Here is a 22,168-nt window from a genome sequence, read left to right as displayed (position 1 = left end):
AACTTTCAGGTGGTGTTAAGGATTAAATATAATTAAGGAAGTGTTGTTGATGTAGTATTATTTGAGAATATGCCTCTATTTTGCTGATGTCTGCTATGTCCTAGGAAAAGATGAGGGATGAATTCCTACTATTCTGGAGAGTGTCCATGTATAACTTTATAGGCTGAGCTTAGTGCCTCACTCTCCGACGGCCATAGCTGTTATATTGCCACTGAGGAACCAGAATATGCATTAACTTCTATGTAGGTTCCTTTTCTTCAAATAAGGTTCTCTCCATCTTGCTCTGGAATATTCTCTTGGATACGCTATTCATTCCAATTACTTAGAACAAAATGTTTAGGGACATTACTAATTCCTGTCTTTCACCCATATGCAATCCAAGGGCCAGTTCTGAGAGTGCATCACTTTCACTGCTGGCACCACAGTCTAAGTTGCCTGAATTATGGCAAAAACCTCCTAGATGAGCTTGCTGCTTCTACCCTTGCTCTCCTAGAGTCTAATCTTAAAAAAGGAGTTCAATGTATTTTTTGAAAACATCTTTCAGATTCATATATCTTCTCTGCTCAAAATCCTTTATTGGCTCCCCATTTCACTCAGAACAAAATTCAAAATTCTTTGATGGTTCATGAGGCCCCACATGACCTGACCTCCCTCTTATGCCCTATTTTCTGTGACTTTCCCCTCTTTCTCCCATGCCGACTCACACAAACAATACTGCCTTGGGGGCGATGCCGGACATGCCAAACACAGTCCCTTCTCCCAGCGTGTGCTTTAATCTGGAACACTGTTCCTCAAGATACCTGTGTGACTTTTTCCCTCATCTTTCTAACATCTTTAATGAAATACCACCTTGTCATAGAATCCTCCTGTCTTGACCTGGGCTTCCCCAAAAGCAGAGCCTGAGACAAAGATTTGAATGCCAATAGTTTGGGGAAAAATTGATCCTAAGGAAGGGAATCAGGGAGAAAGGAGAGAAAGCTAAACCAAAGTTATATTAATAACCTGAACAAAGTTGTGGGCAGCCCAAGCTCTGGCAGGGTCCCTCTGGGGATGAAGGATGAAGGATGAAGGATGCTCCCCAGAATGGTCTGCCCAGATGAGGAAGAGCAAGTATTTATCTACAAGTCCCCCTCTCTAATTTGTCAAAGTTTACCCAATGGGATGTTATTTCCCTTGAACAGGTGAGCTCATGTGAGCAGCAACATGGTTAAGGGGAGCAACTCAGTGAGGCGGAGAAGCCCCTGGGCAAACACCAGAGATGCAAGGCACCATAAATTGAGGTACTGCTAGACAATGCCCCTGAGAACCTGGCTGCTGCATTAAGGGACAAAATAAGAAAGATGGCTGAGAATATACAAGGCAGGGCTCAAGAGCAATCTCTACTTCCGTAACCACTTTATCCGAAACAGCACCCCACCCGTACCCTGCCCCTCTCTATCCCCGTGTCACCTCATGTATGCACTTAACGTATACACTTCAGTTTCTTCCCTACTAGACTGTAAGCAACACGAGATTAGGGGTCTAATATATTTTGTTTACTACAGTATTTCCAATTTCTGGGATGGTGTCTGGTATATAGTAACAAATATTCATTGAATGAATGAACAATTTATAAACATATGTCTGTATTAGAGAGAGAGAGAAGTCTAAATATCAAACTATCCTTATATAGTCAAGATATGTTGGTACTTCTTTTGCCATTGACTTATTTGCTTATTCACCTTTTCTTTCAATCCAGGATTCGGCATTTCCCCTAAGTGAAATAAACCAGGTATAAGCCAAAAGGTGTAAACAGAAGGCCTTTGATGCAATAGACCAGTAGTCTTTAAATGTTAGCCTGCATTTAAAGTCAGAAAGCCTTGCTAAAACACAGTGTGCTGGGCCCCACACCAGGGCTGGTTGGGGCCTAAGATTGTACATTTCTAACGAGTGCCACTACAACTGCTGGTCCAGGGACCACATTTTGGGAACCAGTGCCGTAGACTGTTGTAGCCCCTTGAAGTGGGCACCTTGCCATTGCATAGCCAGGCCCTGGATTGATGAGGCCCAAGGGAAGAAGGTTTGTTTCATTTAAGCTGCTACAAAGCCCAATACAGCCCTGCTTCGGAGACTTTACAAGGTCACTATTCAACATGGGATTTACTTACTATGTTCAGCTAATCCCGATGAAGAGTTTAGGCCTGTTTAAGAGCTCTCTTTACAGTCAGCACTAGGACCATATTTTTAAAATAAACCATATCTTTCTTTAATTGGCATGTCTAAGTGGAAGCAGAAAAACAGGATATGAAGACCAGAGTAACAACAGTGAATATCTCAGAAATCATGAGGGAAATGAGAAAGGGCAATCCCTATTTGGGGACAGAGTTCTTTTATGCTTGATAACTTTGAAGGAATCAATTTGATTTTCTTTGAAGAGGGGAAGAAATCTCAAGACAAGTAACTAGCTCTCCATTCCACAGGAAAAGGTAGTTCACTATCAGCAATGGCCGGCTGCTACTATTGCTTTTTATGCCATTGTTCTCAATCAAAACCATCTGTCAGCTGCACTGATTTCAGTGGGTGATTTGGGCACCAAATCAAATATGAGAGATCTAGAGACAGCGTGCCTATAGTGGGTCTTTGCCTTTGCTTCCCACCGTGCCCATTTAAGAGGCTGTGTAGACACAGGATACTATTACAGAAAATTGAACCTCTCATGATTTGCTCCACCCTCCCAACACCATCCCGCCACCTTAAACAAATTTGGCTGTATTGTGTTATGGAGTCTATTTCTGGGTTAGATTTTACTGGAGTGAATATTTTTCAACAATAAATGCCATTTGTGACTCCACAAATAGAAAGTCTCTTATGGCACAAGATTAACAAAGCTAATTATTAGAGAATATAAAATTAATTTACTAGCTGAATTTAATCGACTAGCTAATCTACCATACAGTTGAACCTCTCTTTAGCTGGGGAAGTTTTTATTCCTATTGGTTGCAACAAACTTGGGAATTTTATTCAAAGTTTATCCTAATTCCAACTAGGATGGCTATGCTTTTTACATAATAAAACTGTAGTGGCATTATGCATCATGCTGTATACTAAGGGTTGAAACTACAGTTCTTTGCTAAGTCTTTCTAAGTATAAACATGCTTGTAGTATATGATGCATATACAGAGATATATGTAAGACATAGCAGACATACTGATATGGGTACTGTATAAACAAAGGTGCTCATGATATAAAGATAAAACCAATGACCTTTGGGCCAAATTTGACCTTTGGGCTAAATTTAAAACAATGACCTTTCGGCCAATAGGCTTTACAAGTCTTATCTGAAATCTCTGCCAATTCTTGAAAGCAAGTCTCATTCTCAAAGTTTTATCAATATTATAACCTCTTTGAATAAGTGAGAAAAGCAAACAAAATTGTGTAGTGATCCTTTTAGAGTAATGTCTAGAACTCTTTCTTAGGCTTTATTATATGGCAATATTACAAAAATGTAACTTTAAATTCTATGACATTATATAAAGATATTAAATTTATCCCTATTCATTTACATTTCCTGCCCCAAAAATTCTCTTGAGAAACTTAACTATATTGCTTTATTTCATGTGTTCACAGACCTGCCTTAATGGAATTTACATTGTGGGTTCTGACCCACCCTCAGTTCTAGGTGCAGAAGTGTCTTTGGAAGTTCTTATTGCATATCTGAAATTGAGCTGTTTACATTATTTTAAGCAGGGAATGATGAGCTATAAAGTTCTTAAGTTAACCACTCAGGAGTGACTGTGTCCAATTTAACATTTTTTAAATTGGAGACACTTCGAGAAATCAGAAAGCAGGTTTGGACCAGCAATGTGGCATCCCCAGCGGTACTTCTACAATTCTATGATATGATGGTCTCACTGGGAAGTCCCTTTTAGGTGACCCAGGTTGAAAGGTGTTGGCCAATAAGCTATAGTACCCCATTTGGGCTGCGAAGAAAATAAAAACATGGAACCTGAATACTAATGCAACTCTCTGGTTAAACACACACAAGATCTTTTTCAATATTAAGCAAACTACATGGGCGTTTAGTCTACTTTACTGTAAACCCTCACATCTCGGCAGCATTAACACTGAAGTGGTATCTAAGGGCCTATTCAAAGCAACTCCAGAAAATGCCTCTTGTGCAAAAAAGCATCTCTCAAAGCAGGATACCAGGGCTTTACCATTTCATTGTTTTTTGTTTTGTGCTGATTTAGACTATAAATAAGAAGCAAATTCCAGACTGACTACTTTTACTAAGACTAATTTTTTTCCAGCTTCCAGTCAAGATGGAGGCATAGGTAAACATGGCTCGCCTCCTTGCACAACCACAGCAAAATTACAAATAAACTGTGAAACAACTATCACCCAGAATCTTCAGAAAATCAAGCTGTATAGAAGTCTGACAATCAAGGAATTAAAGAGGTCGCATTCATCCAGATGGGTCAGAGGGGCGGAGACATGGAGAAGCATGGAGACGTGTGGAGATGGAGAATGGGCAGTCCAACACCCACATGTGGTGGATAAAAATTGGGAGGTATATACCTTGGGAGCAAGGGGTCCCAGCCCCACAGCAGGCCATGCAGCCAAGGGTTCCACTCCTAGGAATATAAGTCCCCATAACTTCTGGCTATAAAAACAAGTGGGTGTTGGGACAGCAGAAGAAACTGCAGGATTCTCAGGTGTCTCCTCTTAAAGGGCCCACAACAGACTTAGGACTTATGCAGACCCACTCCCTCTGGGCTCCAGCACTAGGTTAGCAGCTGGAAGGGAACCAGTGGCATAGGGGGAGAAACTGAAGTGTCTGGCATCAGGGCAAGTGCCAGGGGACAGCTTCCTCTGGATAAAACTCCAGTCACCAGGCAGTGGCCATTGTCCCCTTTCTGAGCCCTCCCCCACACAGAGCCAGAGTGTGGTGACACCATATCAGAGACTCTATCAACCTGGTTCACATGGGTTGCCCCACCCTGGCACTTACCTAAGGCTCTACCCAATCCAACATCTGGTGCTCTTTTCTACAGTTAGGCCTCATTACTGAAACAGGGAGTCGAAGCAGCTCTACCTAATATGTAGAAACAAACGCAGGGAGGCTGCCAAAATGAGAAAACAAAGAAATATGGCCCAAATGAAAGAACAGAAGAAAACTCCAGAAGAAGACGTAAACAAAATGGAGATAAGCAATCTATCAGATGCAGATTTCAAAACACTAGTTATTAGGATGATCAAGGAACTCACTGGGTACTTCAACATATGACCTAGGCAGAAATGAGAGTTACACTAAGTTAAATAAAGAAAAATTTATAGTGAATCAACAGTGGTGTGGGTAAAGCTAAAGAATCAAATCAATGATTTGGAACATAAGGAAGAAGAAAACATCCAATCAGAACAGCAAGAAAAAAAAAAGAATCCAAAAAACAAGGGTAGCCTAAGGAGCCTCTGGAACAACTTCAAACATATCAACATTTGAATCATAGGGGTGCCAAAAAGAAAGGAGAAAGTGCAAGAAGTTGAAAACATATTTGAAAAAATAATGAAAGAAAACTTCCCTAATTTGGTGAAGGAAATAGAATATAAACTCAGGAAGCACAGAGTCCCAAACAAGATGTACACAAAAAGGACCACACCAAGATACATCATAATTAAAATTCCAAAGGTTAAAGATAAAGAGAATCTTAAAGGCAGTAAGAGAAAAGCAGATAGTTACCTACAAAGGAGTTCCCATATGACTATCAGCTGATTTCTCAGAAGAAACTTTGCAGGCTAGAAGGGATTGACAAGTATTCAAAGTGATGAAAAGCAAGTACCTACAACCTAGATTACTCTTTCCAGCAAGGCTATAATTTAGAATGGAAGGGCAGATGAAGTGTTTCCCAGACAAGGTAAAGCTAAAGGATCATAATCATCATCATTAGGTAAACTAAAGGTTCATAATCATCAGCCATTATTATATGAAATGTTAAAGGGACTTAGTTAAGAAAAAAGTTCAAAACTATGAACATTAAAATGACAATAATTTCACAACTATCAACAATTGAATCTAAAAAACAAACTTAGCAAACAAGCTAAACAGAAACAGAATCATAGATATGGAGATCATTTGGAGGTTTATCAGTTGGGAGGGGCAAGGTGGAGAATGAAGGAAAAGGTGCAGGGATTACGAAGAACAAACTGGCATATACAGAATAGACAGGGGGATATTAAGAATAGTATAGGAGATGGAGTAGCCAAGAACTTATATGCATGACTCATGGACAGGAACTAAGGTGGGGGTATTTCTAGAGGGAATGGGGGTATCAGAGGGAGAGGAGCAAAGGGAGGGAAATTGGGACAACTGTAGTAGCATAACAATAAAATATATTTTTAAAAAACAGATTCCCTATTGATGGAATGTAGGTCATACCAGTCTTTGACTACTATAAACAATTCTGTAATGAACATCCTTGTACATATGTGCTGCAGTGAACATCCTTGCATGTGTATGCATGTATACATGTGCAAATATATCCTCAGAAACAGTATTTTGGGGTCAAAGTTAGATGATTCAAATATTTTATGTGAGACTCCTAAAATGCCCTTCAGAAAAGCAAAGCAACTGGCACTGCCTCCAATATATGTGTGCTACTTAAAAAAAAAAAAACAAAACCTTTTTCCCTATGTGCTGAAAGAATCTAACTCATTTACAACAAATAAGAATCTAAAAGTGTGTGTGTGCACATATGTGTCTCTGTGCGTACTTTACTCATTACATAATACAGGGTTGAGGGATTTTCATTGCTCAGTTAGAAGCCACACGGTAATGCTTGGTCACTATACAGTGTAACACGCCACGAGCCCCCTTTGTGACAATGAAAAATGTGGGGGGAGAGATCTTACCTACACCCACTTCCACAGAAGTGTGGCTCTGGGGCAGGACGCTGCAGGGCAGCTCCCTTCTGTGCCGTCCAGTGTGGGGAAGATCTTCTGGTGGTCTGACTGTCATCAAACATAAAGGACTATGGTCTAGTGCATAATAACGGGATAAAATTCATAAGTAAGTGTTTTCTAGATGCCATAGAATCTTCATGGAGCCAATCAAAATCTTGAGAGTGACTTCAAAAATGCCCCTTTCTTTGGGGATCCCCTTATTCTTCGAGAATTTCCAGGCTAACATAAAACTTCTGTAGTGTTTATAGATGGGAGACTTTTCAAATATGGAAAAAAATAAGAATTCCTGTAGCCAGAGAGAATTGGGTGGCATCAGGGATTTTGGAAGCAGAAACCAGATGGGAGTTAAGTTTGCAGGTTTAACCAAAAAAATGCTCTGGAGAACAAGGAAACATTAAACCTTATTTTTATTTAGTAGCACATAGTTGGCCTTAATGAGTCAGGGGGGCAGAATAGGGGAACAAAACCATGGAATTGTGGGTTGGATTTTGGGCTCTAGTTTCTGGAGATAACAAAGGGTAAACTTCCAGATGGCATGTTTCTCATTTATGATTATGGAGGTTGACTGGAAATCTCCAAGTTTCTTTCCAGCTCTCAGATATAATTACAATAACTTAGGATTCTGTTGCTATTTTTCAAGGCACCTACATTGGTATCTATGAGAAGCATACGGGAATAGAAAACATGTGTTATATCTCATTTTTCTTTACTCCTTAATATTATGGTAGGGCCAAGGCTCTAAGAATACTTACAGAATCTGCTGTCTACATGCTTGGCCAATAGGCCAAAATAAGTCTTAGAGAATCAACCATTTCGTTTATATTGCTGCACTGAGTCACCGTAACTATGAGATATTATGGCAGAATCATGTCATAAGACAAAATGCAGTGACAAGATGAAAGGTTCTTTGCCTTATGCAGACCAAATATTTATTATAAAAAGAAATAAATAAGGTTTAGGGTGCTCTGGCCATCCAGGTCGTTGGTATATAACCTCCCAAACTCACTGCATCATTGAACAGTCCGGGGTGTTATGCAGTCACTGGAAACCTGGTCTTTGAACTTGAATATGAGCTGTCTAAACAATATTAGTAATAAGCAAAATAAATCAGATTCATGGGATCATTAGTTGCTTATCTTGATCAACTATAGGCTCTATTATGTCATTTAACTAGATGAAAGTTAGTGGGAAAATAAATGGTATTATTTTTGAGCATTGTACATTTAAATGTGCAAATATGGATTATATTCATAAACTGAATATTATATTCAGTTTATGAATATAATCCATAGAACTGAGAAAATATTAAATGCCTACTACATGCAAAGAATTTCTGAGTCTATTAAAATGTTACAACATTTTTCTTCACCTATAGAAACACCAAGTGCTGATGGGTTTAGGAAGAAAAGAAACATCTTTTAATATTATTTGGTCAGCAAGCCATGAGTCTATCTTAATTCCAAACAGAGACCTTCTGACCAACTGTTGTTTCAGTATTCTCCTGATACACATAAAACGGGCTTTTCCCAGGAAGCATGCCTCAAACTCCCAGGCCCATGGTGGAGCTTGTGCTTGAAGGGTTCTATGCTATTTTTCAGAAGCACAAACACATGACATTGTACATTGTGCTTGTGCACACACATGTACACATGTATACATGAGAGCTGGCACTTCATTCTGGACATTTTTACATTGTTGGTATGTTGTAGAACATGTTCTGCTTCTCCACATTCTAAATCTGAGCTGCAGCTAATCAAAGTACATGCCTTATCCTTGGCAGCAGCACAACCCAGATGTGCAGCCCCTGGAAGGAATCACTCCAGCGGTGTTATCCGGCGATCGCCTCCCTTTTGCCTGGTTTCTGCTGTTCATCCCCAAGTGGCAATGCGGTGTGTCATGCCAACTTCATCTGCCTTCACACCATTCTCTGGGACAGGGGAGGAGTTGGTTCACTTTAAATGTTTCTGAGCTGAGGAGGAACAAATCACAGGTACGATAAATTTTCACTTTTAAATAATCAAGAAAATGAAAAAGATTTTTCCATGCTTTCATGCATAGTAGAATGTTCTATTCATAAATCAGGGGCTGGGCTAAGAAACAATAGACAGATGCATGACCTGCTCTGGAACAGAGCTGAATTCTTAATCATTCTGCTATACATTGAAATCACACATGTTTGCATGTAAAACTCCACCATGAGCTCCCCTTAGACAAAGAACCATTGTTTGTGGTTTTGGCCCCAGTGTCTCCTGGGCTTCTGTGGTTCTAGGCAGAAACGGTAATTCAATCAGTTCAACTACACACAAAATAGGAACTGATTCTGGCAGATTGCTCAGTTTCAAACATATTCAATCCTATTTAAAACAATTTTGCCCGATTCTCATGGAGGCTTCATGTTAATAGCTTGTATTACTTAGATACAAAGACAAAACACTGATTTTTCTCTAGTAGTTTTGATATAAAAAAGAAGCAGTTCCCATCTAATCTTTTGAAATTGATTGTCCTGCATCTTTTGTGTTTGCTGCTGCTAATGGGCAAAATTTACTCCAAAATACTTTGAAAGTTGTTTGAAACAAAAAAATATAAGAAGGTGAAATAAGCCAGGTGGTGAAAGACAAATACCATATGATCTCACCTATAGGTGGAACCTAATCAACAAAACAAACAAGCAAGCAAAGTATAACCAGAGACATTGAAATTAAGAACAATCTGACAGTGGCCAGAGGGGAGGGGAGAGGGGTATGGGGGAAAGAAGAGGAAGGGTCATCAAGGAACGTGTACAAAGGACCCATAGGCAAAGCCAAAGCAGGTAGGTTCGAGGGTGGGAGGTGAGGATAGGTGGGGTGGGGAAATGTGGAAGGCAGTAAAATGGAGACAACTGTACTTAAACAATAAAAAACAATTAAAAAATTATTTTAAAAGACAGGGATGTTTCAGAACTGACTGGTGTAGTAACTGAATCTCACTTCCTTGAAAAAAGAAAAATCAGTGTTATTCTTATGTCCCCAGGAACAGTTTCTCCTGTACTTTTTCATGTTGCCCAGAGAGTAAATTTGTTGCCCCAAATAGTGTGATGTTGCTAAAGACAGTTTCTATCCTAATTTTCAAAAATCCTCATCACTCAAAAGGATAGTAATATTTACTCAGCAGGGAAGAGGTATGGTCTGATGGATGACTCAGCAGTGCGATGCGCCTTAGCTCTTCTATGTCTACGTTCAGTGTTCTATGCGATTTGGATAAGCTCCGGACTATCCTAACAGTGGAGCTGGCACAGATGTCATTAGGCAATTGGAGTTCTCAGTTTGGCCCTGTCAATAGCTAGCTCTGGGCTCTCAAGCAAGATTTAATTTCTCCGGGCTTCAGTGTCCTAGTCTGTAAAAGAGATTAGTAGTTTTCTAATTTCTTTAGCACCGAGATTCATTTATTAAACAGAAATCTCCAATATGTAAAACAAATTAAAGTAATTCAGGGATTATTGTTCGTTTTTGTAAAGTCAAATTTATTATATGGTGACTGGCCCTCCAGTTACCCCAAGACCATACAGATGAGAGCACCTCACTCTAGGTGTGTTAGAGATTTCAAAGGATGCTGATTCCCCAAAGATTTTATGCAACTGCTTTATGAATACAACCTCTGGGATTTCTATGAGCAAATAAAACCTTTAGTGTTTAATCAGAGTTAATTTAGATTTTCTTTCCATGCAGCTGAATCTAATCCTAACAGAACAAGTTGGGTTTCCCCTCCAAAATAAGTTGGATTACTATTTCTGTTTTTCACAAGATGTGCTCAGGGAGGAGTCCTGCTTTGAAAGTACGGGTACCAGAGGGATTCAGTGATTTCTTAGGCAACCTTAACTTCCCCACACTTTGCATTATTCATCCTATCACGGAAGCTCTTACATCTTTGCAATTTTAAAAAGCCAAAGCAACTCACTTGCCCAGGGCTTAGAGAAGAAAGGCAGAGATAAAATTGACAGAGATGAAAGAGGGTGAATGCTCACGAAAGAAATAAATCAAATGCCATGTGAGTTGAGATAGCATTGGGGGGGTTGTACATTGTATCCAATGCCTAAATTCCTGTAGAATGTACATTGCATGTGTACACTGCAGTAGGCAGTGTTAGCCATGTAGAGGAAGGTGAGACGTTCCCCACACTCATAAATAATATATAAACTAGTGGGGTAAGCAAGCACAAAAACGAATAGGTGCCAATGCTTCATATCCTCCCAAAATTAATTATCCAGTCTTAACTGGAGCATTTCCTTTTCTTCTTTTTTTAAATTTTAATTTTACTGTTGTTCAAGTACAGTTGTCTCCATTTTCTCCCCTTCACTCCTCCCCACCCCAGCCATCCCCACCTCCCACCCTTGATCCTACTCCTCTTTAGCTTTGTCCACGTGTCCTTTATATTTATATATGTCCCTTGACAACCCTGGAGCATTTTCTATGACGGGTTCTTATTATCCTGTCCCTTGAATGTGTTCCATTCCATGTGCACATAATAGCAATTGACCTTTCTGTCTAAAAGAGTATCCCACCACTCTAGCCCCCTATTCTCTACAGCAAGTACCACCTCTGGACATAATGCACATTCTGTTTCTCTCTTTGGTGACTCCAGCCCCCTCACCATAGAAGGAAAGCACTGTGAGAGCAAGAACTCTATTTTTTTTTTCCACTGCTTTCACTGTAGTGCCTGGAAAAGTACCTGGCACATAATGGGTTTTTGGTAAATATTCATTGAACAGATAAATTCTAAGAAGGTTTTCTTTTTTTCTATTGAGACAAAATATACCATGGCTACTTAAGTCTATGTCACTTCAATTTATGTCTGGATTCATTTTGTCTTGTTTTTTTACCTTATAATGGTAAAAGAAAGCTATCTACACCTAATGCTAATATCTTAACAGTAAAATGAGGTACTAAATGACAACTTCTTTCAATTAATCCTTGATAAGCATTCTGGAATCACATCAAATAACTTCAGTGTCTTTTCCATTTGACAACTTGTCAATTCCTAGGAGAGGGTTATCCTATCCAACCGTCCCGCATCCTCACCAACAGTCTCTTATTCAGCCTAAAAGTTTGCAGTCCCTTAAACTATTTCTCATACGGCTTACCATCTCTCTTCATTGTTCTTGTCATACCCCTCAGTTGTACCTCACTTTGTCAAAATGCACCTTAAAACACGATGCTCAGTCCATACTTCAGACGAATTTTGTGCAGCACCATGTGGAACAGAATTCTCAGCTCCCTTTCTAGATGCCGTGTTCTGCCAAGGTCTCCCTAAGAGACATTTGCTTCTACTATTTCATCATATTTTCTTCCTTTTCATATCCTAAGTATTATATTTATCGTGAAGATAAAAATGACTATTTAATAGTTCAGTCCAGTCCCTACCAGCTAAGCAGGAGGAAGCGGCCTTGTCCCCAAAGGGCAGAGAAGAATGAGCCCAGGGGAAGCAGGAAATAAGCAGCCAGCCCAGAAGGCAGCCTGGTGGGAAGGAGGAAACTTGTCTACTGCACCGAGTGTAATTTTATGCAAATTATAATGTCTTCTACAAACACATCCTCCAGTGAGTAACAGCCTAGGCTGCTCATTCAATACTGACAAGTGTTTTAAGGCTATTTCTACAAGATACCAAAACATCTGGAAGAAGAGAGGTAGAAACCACCCAGATGTTTGAGGAATGATACGGTTGGGATGGCAGCTCCTTGCAGCTGCCATGCTCCCTTTCTTGGCACTTGTGTAAGAAATCATTGAACTTCTTATGTTCCTCCAGTGTATCAGCTTCACACACACACACATACACACACCTGGAAAATTGGGAAGGACTTGTATAGTTTTTCTAAAGTAAAAGGATTTAGATCTTTGTCTTCAAGGTCTATATCAATGAAATTCATCCTTTTGAGATTACTATGTATACTGGAAAGTCGCCGTGGAATTTGGATTTTAATTTTTCAGTGTTTTTCATCCTTCAGAACTTTTTTGTTTGTTTGTTTAATACCAAAATCATGTCAGTTCCCATGATGAGGAACATCAAGTGCCTATTTCTAGCACTTTCCACTTTTAATTTGTGAGTTATCTCATCTGCAGCTGCCTGGCCTCTAATATTCTCTGGCTCTCCGTGATTCTGGGAGCCCATGACACCATGATAAAAGACTGTGGTCTCGTGCTACTGTGGTCATTGCTTGTTACACAAATCTAACACCTTCAGATAGTTCACACGTTGAAGTAGTAAATATTAAAATAATATTTCTCAGTGGCATTGCCATTAGTGGAAGGACTAGGAAAATAAAAATAGAGACCATGGAGAATTATATATGGGTCTGTTTCCATAAATATACTTTTCTGCCAAAAATTATATAGATTCTCTTTTCTTGAGTTTATACTCTGAGTTGTAGTTAATTTTCCAACGTAAAAGAGACATATCACAGCAGCTAACTGAATAGGAAAGTCAATGCAGGCTTTTTTTATTTCCTTTTGCCATGAAATATCCTACTGTGATAATTAGGGAAATTTCTAATGCCACTGAGAAATGAAAAAATAAAAGAGCATATTGCAAAATATAAAAATTTATAGCACCACCTATTGGTTTCAAAATAAATATTGAAATTTTTCTACTTTTACTAATTATGAAAAATAGTATAAAGAGACATTATTATTATATTGAGTCACATGAAGATTAAAGTTTTTTACTTCCCAGTGATGCTATGGAAATTCTTCAACAAAACTCATATTCAGGACTAATATAAATTAAAGCTTTTATATACCAGAGAGTGAAATAGAATTGAGATTTTTATTCCTACATTTCGTGTACCGAGTTGTATTAAGTTTTTTACGTCACACTTTGAGGGTGATTTCTAAACTGATAACGTGTGTTGGGCTGCATTTTCTCTGTCGGCTGAGAGGGGTTAAAACACGCCTGACTTGTAGTTTCACCATTCGTGTCTTCCCCGAAAAGCTGGAGACGATGCTGAAAAACCTGACAATAGATTAAATTCTCATAACATTGGCAAATCCAGACCCTCATTCAGATGGTCTTCACTCTGTTATTCAGTCCAGCTTCCGTGACGATGAGGGGGCCTTTGAAGGAATTTAGAAATGCTTCCTTTCCACTCTGCATTCCGCGTGTCCCAGTCCGCCTCTCTTTCCAGAATGCATGGCCCTTCCTAGGGAACAAGGGAGGCTGCAACCACGGGGCCCCTTTCCCACACATTATGGAGCATGTGGACAACACTCCTTATGGAAACTCACTTTCCCACCCTTGGGACGACGGAGTTTATGAAAGGATCGCTGTAAGTCTGTAATAGAGCTTACAAACATATCTGTCTCTCTGACACTATTTCTTCTACATGGATTATTTTTACAATCAAGTTTCCCTTTTTAAGACTTGAAGTGAAGGAAGAGCCTTGAGGGGAACAAATGCGATGTCCTGGCCCTCGTGTTTGCGGTAGGCAAATGATCTGGGGATCTGCACTTCAGACGGAGGGCCTCGGAAGAGAATTGAAGGAAAAAACCAATCTGATTTAGACCCCACATTAAACACAGGTTTTAAATGTTTTATTTTTCCATTTAACCAAATAGTCATGTCTCCAAAATTCCAACAAGCATTAAAATGTGAAGAATGACTAAGTTTGAAAGCATAGGAGAAGAAACAACACAAAAATACTGGACTCAGATGAGTCAATCAGAGGAAAACAGACATATTATCTTCAGGAAAAGAATTATTAGGCTGAACTACATAATTTACATTTTTGTAAGTCAAAAATTATCAAATAGTCTGAAGTTTACGTGATTCAATCTAATATTAAATGAAGAAAAAACTCAATCATGTTTAGAAATAAAAATGAAAGAGACAGAGGAAAGGAGCCAATAGTGCTTCATATAAATTAAATGTGAGATTTAGCGTTTTAGGCTTTCTCAGCCAAAGCTGTCAAAGTGGTTCCTCTAGCTCCATCTTTGACTGAGGCCTGGGGCTAGTCTCTGATCCTGAGTATGTACTGCTCCTTTCAAATATACTGCTTCTCACCTACTTTTAAACAGGTAGTTTAGAATTTTTCATATCTGGACTACCTGTCTTTAAAGTAATAGAATTCAAAATGGGATTCATTTATTTATCGTATTTTGGGATTTTAAAAGAATGCTATTTTGCCTTGTGTTTTAGATTTTTAAGGAGGTTGGGAACACACGCATTCTGATTAGACTCAGAACCCTTTAGGACCACCTCATTTCATACTCCCCCACTATTCTAAACAGGCTTCACACTAGGCAGCCTCCACACTCTTCCCTGCGGGTCTTATTCACAGAGCAAGCCATAATAACAAGCTTCTAGGCCCTGGCTGGCTTTTTGGCTCAATGGGACATTCCTGTTGCCAAATCCTGCTTCGAGGGCTTCATGGGTTTATCCTTACATGCACCTTAGTGACGTCCTGCATTTTGTCTCGTCCAAGCTCAGGTTTATTTCTATGTCCTCTTGTTGCTTTTTCAAGGGAACAAATGTCTACATCTGGAGGGAAAAAAAACCCTAATATATTTTTGCCCTTTCCCCTGAAAAATATCCTGTCGTGCATGTGGAGAGAAGCATGTTAGTAATAAGAGAAGGAAATGATGGGGTCAGCTGGGGCTCTTAGAGACAGTCCAGATGAAATTTAAAGAGGGGATTGCGGTGATAGTTTTTGAGAAAACTGGGTGATGTGAGTTTCGAAACCTACAGACCATAATCTGGACTTGGCTAAAACATACCAAAAAGCTTAGCTCAGACCTGCAAGGTTAACTTCTTCTAAATATAAAACAAGGAAACATGGAAGGTTTGCTCTTTCTCTTTAATAAAGTACATTAACAACCTGCTTTGGGGGATACGAATCTTTTTATGGAGTAAGAACTAGCTCTTTAAAAACAGGAATTACGCATGGGGACGGTGTTTATTTATGCACACATAAATATACACACATGCAATGATTATTAATATTTACATGCACATACACGTATGGAAATAATTGTCTCCAAAACTGGTTTAGATCTAGAAACAATTGGCAGACAAAAAAAGGAAAACTGAAAATGGTCCAGTCTGCAAAACCATCCCAAAGGACATTCCCAACAATGGAAGACTGATAACATAATAAACCCCATAAAAATAACATGGGGGAGGAGGGAATGGAGGATTCTTTAGTATTTTTATGGATCCATATGAAAGGCTTTAGCACCTAAATTCTTTTCAAATCAATTTCATTTATGTGTGCAAAAATGGATTGACAGCTTCACAGGAAGGGTAGGTGGGTGTCAGAGTCTTGGCAACCGGTGATGACTGCACCTCTTGGGTGAGTGTGTGCTGGATGGAGGGAGACAAAGAGAAAGGAAGCCCTCCCTTCTGGAAAGAGCATGCCACTGGCCACCGCAGAGTCTGTGTTTTGTTCCGCCTGTGCAGGATTCGGGCTGATTTTTATCCCTGTACAATACACGCCATGGAATATTTATATGTTTGGGAACATCAACAAAGAGAACGAAACAAAACAAAACAAAAAGATGCACACACAACACACAACACAAAATGGGATTGTGCTCCTTTGTTTTGCATTTGCTGTTACCCAGATTGTGGTAATTATCTCCCTGGCTTTACAAGCCTTTTCTTTCATTCTAAAGGCAGTTTTTGGAATCGCGTTACACTTAACTCAGTTTAACAAATAAGAGTAGTCTGGCAAAACGGCACCATGTGCTTTCCACAAATATTTGTGGTATAGGCAAGCTCTCAATGTTTTTATTATGCCCAAGGTTCTTTGGTTTAAAAGCAAGTGGAATAATGTAAAGAAGAAAGAGAAACAAGGATTTGGGAACTGGGTGTGTGTTGGATGCACTTTGCAGATCCTCCTGTGCCAGAGAAGGAACAAGGAAAAAGATACATCTTAAAAATAACTGGGGGAATAAAAGAGAGTGAAAAAGGTTTGGAGACATTTAGCAGCTCACAATTTACCCTGGCATGAGCTCCAGGCTAAGGACGGAATAATAACATTTGGTGCTCGGAGCCCCCGAGAGGCTGACAACGCGCGCTGTAGCTTGCGCGCTTCACAAGTTTGCCCGGCTCTGTAGTCAGGACAAAGAATCGGAGAACAGAGGCAAAGTAAAGAAGAGGGGAAAGAGAGAGCCTGCACTCAAGTTTACTGTAATATAAATACACGTACACTGTGCTACAGATGTTCCTCATTGATGAAGACTGGCACATAATTATGCTATGTGCTTCATAATATTTTAATGAGCTTTTTCTCCAAATAGCAACGAAAATTAACAATAAGAAGCTCTTAGGGAGGGAAAGTTGGTGTTTTTGTCCCTGGGGGAGAAAAATTCTTCTAATAGGTTATGTTAGAATGGCAGGAAAAACACTGGTCTGGGTTTAATAAAATTGAATTGAGTCTAAAATATGGTTTCTTAAGACAGTTTACTTTTTTTTCTTTTTGTTCAACTTTAACAGTTCATTCAGGCTAAAGGAATAACAAAACAGGGATTATAGCGTAATTCTGGTGGATTGTTTCTCTCTCTCTCCTCCTTTCTCTTTCTGTTTTTTAAGGGGGGAAAAAAACCCTTAAGTGGAACTGTTGCAAAAATGCTGTTAGTATATTGTGCCAATTAAAGTCTTGAAATAAATAACAAACCACTTAATATGTGTTGTAAATGTCCTGCTGATTTAAGCATTGTTACGCATAGATTACATCTCTTCAGGGATGGATGGCTGAATCCTTAATAAAGGTTTTCTCTTTGAGTGTGTGTGTGGGGTGGGGGGTGTTCCCTATTGTTCTTTTTTTATTTTGCTATAGGGTAAATTCCAATAAAGAGCCAAAGTTTGATATTTGCAATAGTGCGGCCAATTTTTAGAATTGCTACCCCTGCAAGGAAAATAATTATTTTTGGCTGTGTTTAGTGTTTCATGAAAAGAGAGCAAGAGAGAGAGAGAGAACTCTATGGCAAAATTAGAGTATGTACCTTATTTTTAGATGTAACCCTTTAAATGAGTTCTTTGCACAGAACTTATTTTATTTTAGGATGAGCTGAGTGAGGGAGTTTAGTATGTGAACTTGTGAATAGTAAAATTATAATAATGGTAATGAAGACATAATAACCTCTGTATGCTATTTGGGGAAGGAAAACAAAATTTCCACATATAAAAATGCTGTGTATTCAGGTACGGAGCACAGGTATTGCCTTCCTAATTTGTGGATTAAACATCATTGATTGTTATTCAGAATCTCCATTTCTCTTGTTAAAATCCTATCATTTACACAATTTGATGTTTTTATTCCTCACAGACTTTCCCCTACCCCCTTCCCTTTGTGGGATATGCACAGATTAACCATGGACGTAAATTCTCCTTTCAGGGTTTCCATTACACAACTACGCTTCAATAAGTCAGATTTGTTTCATTTTGTCCACTTTGAAATTAGGAAATGACAAACAAAAATAGTGGACCCCAAGGATGTGTCCGTATGAAATAGTTTCAGAAAGGCTCCTGAAATATCATTTCAAGACTGTGTAATAGCTGACCCCTCCTATCTCTTCTTCTTTGGAACAGAGAAGTTACTAGGCAAGAGCAGAGGTAAACTTGTCATGCCCTCAAAATCAGATTTAACTGAGACTGAATTATTCTGAGTAGGATTTGGTGGCAAGTCTATTTTAGTTTTCAGTTTTTTACAAGTGGACACTCTCTGCATAACAGTTTTGTTAACTTCATTGGGCAGAATATATTAATGATCTGAATATCACTCACTGCTTTCCTGGACAAACACCGTACATTTGGTACATCTTTATATGTAATATGTAAATCAATTTTTAAAAAGCGTTCTCTGTGTACATAAACTTACACGAAAGGTATGAAATGAGCATGTCTGGCTTTTGATGAAACAGCCATTAAAACAGTTAAGTAAACACCATGTAGTATAACTATGCGCTTAAAAGCATGGACTTGGTAGCTGGATTACATGCAATGAAATTTGAGTTCTACCATTGAATAGCTGTGACCTTGAGCAAGGTAATTAATCTCACCATGATTCAATTTCTCCATCTGTAAAATGGAGATAATAACAACACCTTCTTCATAGTCTTGTTATAAGGAAAATATGAATTAATAACTTGAAAGTATTTAAAACAGTTTCTGGCACATAATAAATGCTGGGAAAAGTATTTGCTATCATCAAAATAATAATGCTATTATTGTTATTTCATAAATCCAGTATGATACTATTAAGTCTCTCCCCTTACCAGATGAACCAGGAATTAGAAGTCCTGGATCTCCGATTTAGCTCCAACCTTGATTGACTTTGTGATCTTTATTTAGCCTGCCTGCTTCTCCTATTTTCTGTAGCTGTAAATTAGGAGAACTTGGGAGATAATTTGTGAGTCTGGTTATGTGTTAGAACATAAACTTTTAAAATAATTTAAAAGTTCACCAAAGATGTCTTACGATGTTACATAGAAAAGAAGTGACAGAGGGTGGGAGGGACTGAAGCCCAGGGCAGGGGAATTGAGAAGCATCAGGCCCGCGTCATTGTGTCCAAGAGAACTTTACTTCTTACATGTCTGCTACTGTGCCCTCTACCCAAACAGGGTGCCACAGCATAACATATTGGAGGCACCATGCACAGCTGAGGGTCACTATGGTCTAAGGCTGCATTTAGAGTCCATATTTTCAGCTCCCAGCTCTGTCCAGAGAATAATTGTTACTTAGAATTGTGCAGTTCCAAACCAGGTATTCGACAGACCACAAACTTGTCTTCAAGGATGTTCGACTTCCTCTCCCTGGACAATCGGCCTTCTTGGCTTTCTAGAGTATTTTAATCCCTCCATAAAATTAAACTAATATGTTTAAAAAAAAAAGGCAGAGGTAGATGGAGTTTTCTCTTGGGAGCTGAAGTTGTATTTTCTGTTTTGGTGGAGTCACTCCTGACCACTGTCAAGGACATCATTCAGGACAAAGTGCTTCTCAGCCGACATCTGTGTGGAAAATAAACTACCTGGGCACTGAAAAATTTCCCAAGACACCAGCATCAGTGGTTCCTATTAGTGAGTGTTGCAAATATTTTATATTCTATCTACTTAATGACAGTAACACCTCAAAGGTCCTGAGTACTTACTCAGAGCCAAGCCACTTTCTCAGCTCCTTCTGTATTAACTTGTGTCTCCATCGCCATACAAATGCCCCGGGAGGACATTTTTACCCAATGTCTCAGATAGAAAGCAGGACAGATAGGTGAAGGTCACACTGCAGAGTGGGGGAGAGCCTCAGCTGTTGCCAGAACCCAGGTTCTCTGATCAGAGCACCCAGGCAGCCGTACTAAGGCCCAACTCCAGCCATAAACACAAAACAGTACATTTTAAAAGCAAAGTCAAAAAAGTTACCAAATCAGATATTAGGAATTAAGCCTATAAATCAGACTGTAAGATTCATCTACTTGCCACCTACTAGTTTTAAGAATAATCGTGCTTTACTATGTGAACTGTGATTTCACATCTTGTCCTGATTTGAATTTCCTAGTGACCTTGAGAAGTGAGGAAAACCTGGGTTTTTGAAAAGCACAAATTAGCACTTCCTTCATTTGCCCATAGTTCCCACTTTCATACTTTAGATCATTTCTAAAAAACAATTTACTCTCCAATAGTTAGGCACTATCAAGTTGTATAAGGAAACCCCCTAGCTCCTCTCAAGTACCAGGCCCAGACCTAAATTTGGTAAGAGTGAGAGAAGCTCTGGCTGGTGTGGGTCTCAGAGACCTCCCTCTCCTGACCCAATTTACATTGGGGATGCCTATATTATTCTACCACTGCCACCATGTGGGTTAGACCCTGCTTAATTAATTAATAAGGCCAAGTCAGGCCCCTCACAGTTGGCCAACGAGCAAGCGATTCCTTCATGGGGGGGGATGGTCTTGCTGGACCCAAGTGGTAGTGGCCTGCCTAGTCCAGCCATCCTGTATACCTGTTAGACTGACATTTTATTAATTAAGCAAAACAGACAAGGATGTACATCCATTCAGAAGGAAAGGATCATTCAGTGTGACCTGACACTGTGGCTGAATTTGGAAATAGTACATGGAGTTGAAGCAGGACTGACACTGAATACATACCGCTCCATAATGCTTCTGCAAGGGAAGTAAAGAGATACATATGTATAAATGCATATGTCTAAAATCCATTTTAATGTTTTTAATCTTCACTGTAAGAAAACAAATGACAACGCCAACAGCAATGAGCAGAATGAACAAAAAGCATGGTTCTCTGTTGCTATCAATTATAGCTTTACATTTAAATGTCCTTGCCATTCAATGTGGAATGACTTAAAGCAAGACCCTTGTTACCAATATATTGTTACTACGACAATACCTTAGAAGCTCGATATTTAACAAAAGGAATGCCAGGCTGCATTGGAGACAATGTGAGGTATGCATGCACACTACATCTGGTGATATCATCACGATAGTATGTTGGGGAGTTATGCGGCCAAGTCTATATTGCTTTTTGCCGATTGTTTCAGGCCCAGGATTTTCTCTTCACTTCCTTACATGCAACATGAACTTTGAGAGTTAGGTCACATAGCCTTGAATCTTAGCTCCATCATTTAAGAGCAGCCTGTACTGGGGAGAATTCCTGAAAAGTTTTGAGCCTCAGTTTCTTTATCTTTAAAGTGTGAGCAATCATTCCTGCCTTACGGGATTGTGAGGATTAAAGAAAACCTATGCATCGTTGCCATCAGAGGGCAGCGCTCGTAGTAGGTGCTCTATAAACTGTCTAGTTGCTGTTTTGTAATTATTCCTACCTTAAATTCTCTGATTTTTCTGCTTATTTGCCGATATCATTTCCATTCCAGTCAAGCTTTTCATGATCAAATTGTATAGTTTTACCTTGTCCAGAGAGCAAATAATCAAGAGGAAAAAAATTATACAAAGGAATTTGGGACACAAGGTATGAGACAGAGAAGAGAGAGAGAGCAGTAACTGAGCTCTCTTACTGTATTGCTGAAACAGGTATTAAGGGGTAAGGGAGTATAATGTGATGGATTCATTTTCAGCATTTAAGAGGCAGCTTATTATCATGCAACTAAAGGGCAGACGTGATATTCAGGGCTCAGTTCTTGGTTGTGGAAGAGGCCCTTGGTCAACTCTGGCAAATGACCAAGCATGTACAATTTTAAGTCTCCTCCTTTAATCGATGAATGCTTATGCTTATGAAAAGAGCCTTTAGGTATTGACTTGATT

The 22,168-nt window shown here is 39.2% G+C and overlaps 1 long non-coding RNA gene across 1 annotated transcript in view; it reads right to left on the bottom strand.

The window, feature by feature from the left end:
• Window positions 1-8,728: 8,728 nt before the first annotated feature.
• Window positions 8,729-22,168, bottom strand: part of LOC139440938 (uncharacterized) — a 145,764-nt gene continuing 132,324 nt past the window's right edge. The window contains exon 6 of the long non-coding RNA XR_011651269.1: window positions 8,729-8,905. This is a non-coding gene — a long non-coding RNA (uncharacterized lncRNA). The remainder of the gene's footprint in view (window positions 8,906-22,168) is intronic.

This window comes from Desmodus rotundus, chromosome 1, assembly GCF_022682495.2.
Source record: "Desmodus rotundus isolate HL8 chromosome 1, HLdesRot8A.1, whole genome shotgun sequence".
Lineage (NCBI taxonomy): Eukaryota > Metazoa > Chordata > Mammalia > Chiroptera > Phyllostomidae > Desmodus > Desmodus rotundus.
The sequence above is the reverse complement of the archived record's forward strand: the minus strand, read 5'-3'. Positions and strand labels throughout refer to the sequence as shown.